Here is a 5124-nt window from a genome sequence, read left to right on the forward strand (position 1 = left end):
GGTGATGCCCAGGTTTTTGGGATGTGATTGTTGCACCCACACCCATTCTCAGGCTGGAGTTGGGAAATGTTAGTTTTAGCCCTTTGAGTCAAGTTTTCATGGTTAGGATGAAATACCTGAGCAAGACTTTAGTTTCAGAGGTTTCATTCCATGGCAGCAGGGAGGGTGGCGGGGCAAAGACTCTCTTGGAGGCCAGGAAGCAGAGAGAAGGGAGCCTATGCCTCCAGTCCTTTTCATTCTCCCCCTTCTCTTTCATATGGATTCCCCAGGCTAACTGGGGGTGAGGCTGTACCCATAGTCAGAATGGGTCTTTCCTCTCTCCTCCCTTGAATATTTCTGGAAATGCTCCCCAGGACACACCCAGAATTAAGCTCTGGTGCTCTCAAACCCCTCGAGGTGACGAGATTAACCGAGGTTGGCTGTGGTATTGGCACATTGCCTCCCTTCAACTCAGGGCTCCGTGACCCTGCGAGAGTACGTTGGTTATAGCGGGTGGACAGTTGATCTAGCATCCCCTAAACCCCAGTTTCTCAGCACAGAAAGGTTTGTTTCTCACCCACGGCATAAATCCAATGTGGGCCGGTGGCAGAGCCCTCTGTGTCTCACCGTCATTTAGTGCCCAGGCTCCCGCCTGTATTATGGCTCGACCACTTTTAAGGATGTTAGAGTCGTTCCCAGAATTCAGTGGAGAGGTGGGAATCCTAGTCCGCCTGAACTATGAGAACAAAAGATTTAACAACAAACAGCTGAAATTGTATTTATCATATTCTGTATGCCAGGAAATCCAGGATCAAGAGACTGGTAGGTTCTGTCTGTCCTTACATGGCATATAGAATGGTACCTTCCTCACTCTCTCATGTGGTGCAAGGGAAAAGATGCTTGTTGAGGACTCCTAAGAGGACACTACCTATTTGTGAGAACCCTACCCATAGTCCCCTCAAGGAAGACCTTTCTCTCGTAGCCTTAGCAAGGAGGTTAGGGTTTTGTTGTATATTGGACCTACATATTCATAGACCATTGCATTCCACCTGCCCGAGGTCTCTTCTAAGGTATATCTAACAGGGTATGGCTTATCGTCAGAAGCACACTGTTCTCTAGCTGTCAATCTGTGAAATCAGACATGGTGTTTGCAGGAGCATGGTGAGGCAGGCTCGTGAGATCCATGTTTCCCTTTGGACTCATTGCTTCTATGTCAGTTTTCTGCAGTGACTGTACTTGGGTCATAAATTACAGTCTTGGATTAGAATTGCACAGTGGTGGCTCCACTGGTCCGGTTGACTTGACTGGTAGGGTTGTGGATAGCCTCACTCTGGGCCCCAGTGGATAGGGCCCTAGTTGGGTCATTCTGCAGTCCTGTGTGGCTACACTCTTGGGTGGCATCCTTTGCAGTCCCAGCAAAGGTAGCCGTGCCCGCAGCATGAGTACTCTGCACACAACACCAAAGTTTACTACCTATGTGCTCTAGGGTTGAGGACACCCACAGTGGCCCAGCCTGTCCTGGGCTATCTCTGGGCTGAACCTGGAGAGGCTGTGTTGAAAAGTGGGGCAGAAAGCCTTGAGGTGGTGCTGGCCAGTGCGTGTTGAGACCCTGTGGGCGCTCTCAGTCCCTTCCTTTGTTCCCCAGACCTTGGCACTCTGGGCCGTGTAGGGGAGGGTCAGGTCTAATCAGAAATGCTTCAAGGTCATTCATTTTCTCATGGTCTAGATGAGTAGCACTCAGCTGTTTCATACTGATTGCTATATCCAATGATCACTTGACCACACCCTTCGTGTTCCCAGTGTGAAACGCTTTTACCCTAAGGACAGGTTAAGTAATTCTCTTTTTAGTTTGTAGTTTAAACATTCAAGAGAAGCAAAGCTGTACCTTCAACACTTGATTTAGAATTTCTTCAGGCAAATATTCTGCTGTTGTGTAACCTATACTTGTGAGCAATTAATTATCACTTGGGGCTTTCCTAAGTCCCTCTACCTGTTTAATTTGCTTGAGTGACTCAGAACTCAGGGAAGACACAGATGTACTGGTTTATTGTAAAAGAAATACAGATGATACCAATGAAGAACTGCATGGTTTGAAGAATAGAGGGACTTCAAACTCTCAAGACTCTGAGTGGTAACTGTTAGCCTCCCTTTTCTGTGACAAAATACTGGACATTATTTCAAGGAGGAGCTTTATTTTTTATTTATTTATTTTTTTTTTTGCCAGTCCTGTGGCTTGAGCTCAGGGCCTGAGCGTTGTCCATGGGCTTTCTCAAGGCTAGCACTCTACCACTTGAGCCACAGCACCACTTCTGGCTTTTTCTATGTATGTAAAGTGCAGAGGAATCGAACCCTGGTCTGCGTGCATGCTAGGCAAGCACTCTTACCACTAGGCCAAACTCCCAGCCCCAAGGAGGAGCTTTATTTTGGCTCACGTGTGTGTGTGTGTGTGTGCGCGCGCGTGTATGCGCACGCACGCTCATGCACGTGCTTGCTCTCATACTGAGCAGCTAGGTTTTCAAAGATGGCACATAGTTTTGGAGGTTTCAACCCACAATCGTTTGGGTGGTTGCTAGGGCCTGAGGCCAGGCAGTATATCATGATGTAAGTGGAAGAAAGCAATTTGTCTCATGACCAGGGAAAGGGAAAGGTGGGAGGAAAAGGAAAGGGGAAGAAAAAGGAGAGAGGAAGGAGCCAGGATAAAACTTTCCCTTCAATAGCATGCCCCACCTTTCTCCAATGAGATCCTACCTCCTAATGTGTCCGTCACCTCCAATGTCATATTAAGCTAAGAATTCATCGATGGATTTGAAGTTTCAGCCCTCATGATCCCATGACTTGTGAAGCCTGTATCTCTTTTTGGGTGAGAAGGGTGGGAGAAGGCATTTCACATCCACATCGTAACAACAATCTTCGAGAAACCCCCATGAATTTAGCTAACTAGAAACTCTGAATCCAACCTCTTTGGGTTTTTCTTTCTTTCTCTCTTTTTTAATGGGGAATTGCATAATTGCTAAGAAACAGGGTAGGATACCTGTCAAAGCCTTTCTCCATTCTTTAGCATTCCTTTCCTCGAAGGTTAATTTTGTTTTTATTTAGAGTTTGGAGTATCTACTTAATCTGAGAATTTGATCAGAGCTATAGATCCTTGGAAAATATGTATATAAAGCATTTTACAAGCTTCCTAGAGCAATGGTTCTTAACCTTCACTGCACGTTACTATCTCTTCCTGGGTGCTATGAAAGATATATGCTCTGGGCCCAACCCAATAGCAAGGCCCAGGAATGTATGTTTGAGGAAGTCTCTGAGGCAGAGGATCAAAGAAAACAGTGGGCTTCAAGGGAGCACATGTGGTTGGTGGGTTTGTGTGACATAACCCCTGTGCCTAACCTCCCAGCAGAGCTAGACACGCACAAGCTCAGTCCCATTCTTTCCCACCCTCCCCTTCCTGTAGGATCAAGACTGGCAGGAGCCCAAGCTAAACACTTAAGACTCATTAATGGGACGAATGGAGCTTGGGCTGGGCTCTGTGCTGGGAGGGAGGTGAGGCAGGGGCCCAGGCTTCTGGGGAAGGCAGTGCTGGGCCCTCCATTGTGGACAGGGATTTCCCACACTCTTCTCCTTTCTGGGAATGATTTAAGGTCTTTGTTGTGCATAGGGAAAATGGAGGCTAGTACACGAGTGATTTGATCATAAAGGCAGGTGTTGGACAGATGACAGGGAAAGGAAATGTTATTCTTGTCCTGTGGCCTTTTCTGACTGGGCCTGAGTTTCCCAGGAGTGGCCTTAAAAGGACCCAAAAGTCACTAGGACAATGAAGTGGAATGATCAATCTGAGACAAAAGTGGGTCTGAAAGGGGATTTCTGGGGAGTTGAACGAGCTCTGGAAGTCTCTAGAATAAGTGGGTTGTCTTCCAAGGAATCCATTTATAAGGCTATATCGCTGTGTGTTTCTGAATTGATCAAATTCCTACCTGTTATCCGAGCAGGTCCTTCCCAGGGTCTTGCTGAGAGGGAAATCTTGTCCCAAAATCCTCTCAGAATTAGGACTATGCCTCAGTTAGCTCAACCCTATGCTAGGCTTCTGGTCCCTTACTGGAGAAGGCCAAGGTAAGAATGACCTAGATATCAGGACCATTATTGGAAGATGCTCCATAGAAACTGGCAGGTGCGAAACAGTCCCCACTACTTTCCCAACTATTGGGGCTCTAGAATAGATGTCTCTATTTGGGTGGTGGTATCAGGCTTCTCTAGGAGGTCTTGTTGCTTCCCACTTTTTGGTCCTTCCTACCTCTAGCATCCTGTCTCCCAAGTGTGGGCCAGCCCTTTGCTGTGGTCACAGCCTGTCCTTGAAAGAGTTAGTTAAGAAATAGGTGTCAAGCTAGGTGCTGGTGGCTCATGCCTGTGATCCTAGCTATCCAGGAGGCTGAAATCTGAGGACTGCAATTCAAAGCCAACTTAGGAAAGTCCATGAGAAGCATCTCCAATTAAGCACCAAAAAGTCAGAAGTAGAGCTGTGGCTCAAGTGATATAGAATTAGCCTTGAGCCAAAGAAGCTCAGGCAGAGTGCCCAGGCACTAAGTTCAAACCCCACAATTGGCATCAAAAAAAAAAAAAGTGGGTGAAGAAAGATGGTATTCTGTGAGCATCTCTGAAGGCGAAGAGAAATGATCAGAGTTTACATCCCACTCCTTAATCCCTTATGGATTGTGGATGCTCAGAGCCACAGTTAAAAGAAGGAAGAAGTGGCTGGGAGTTTGGCCTAGTGGTAGAGCGCTTGCCTAGCATGCACGAAGACCCGGGTTCGATTCCTCGGTACCACATACATAAAAAAAAGCCGGAAGTGGTGCTGAGGCTCAAGTGGTAGAGCTCTAGCTTTGAGAAAGCCCAAGGACAGTGCTCAGGCCCTGAGCTCAAGCCCAGGACTGGCAAAAAAAAAAAAAAAAAAAAAAAAAAAGTAGGAAGATAGAGCTGGACTGAGGTTTGAATGATAGTGAACCAAGCGTCTGAGAGAAAGCACTGGGTTTGTCTTTTTGTTTTTATGGTGACAACGAGAGACCATGTGCAGGCCTCCTGCCTCATAGGCTGATGGTAACCCAGACTCTGCTCATGCTTGGCCTGAAAGCTGGCCTCCTGGCATCTCTGACC

The sequence above is a fragment of the Megascapheus bottae genome, chromosome 16 (assembly GCF_031878675.1).
Source record: "Megascapheus bottae isolate mThoBot1 chromosome 16, mThoBot2.hap1, whole genome shotgun sequence".
Taxonomy (NCBI): domain Eukaryota; kingdom Metazoa; phylum Chordata; class Mammalia; order Rodentia; family Geomyidae; genus Megascapheus; species Megascapheus bottae.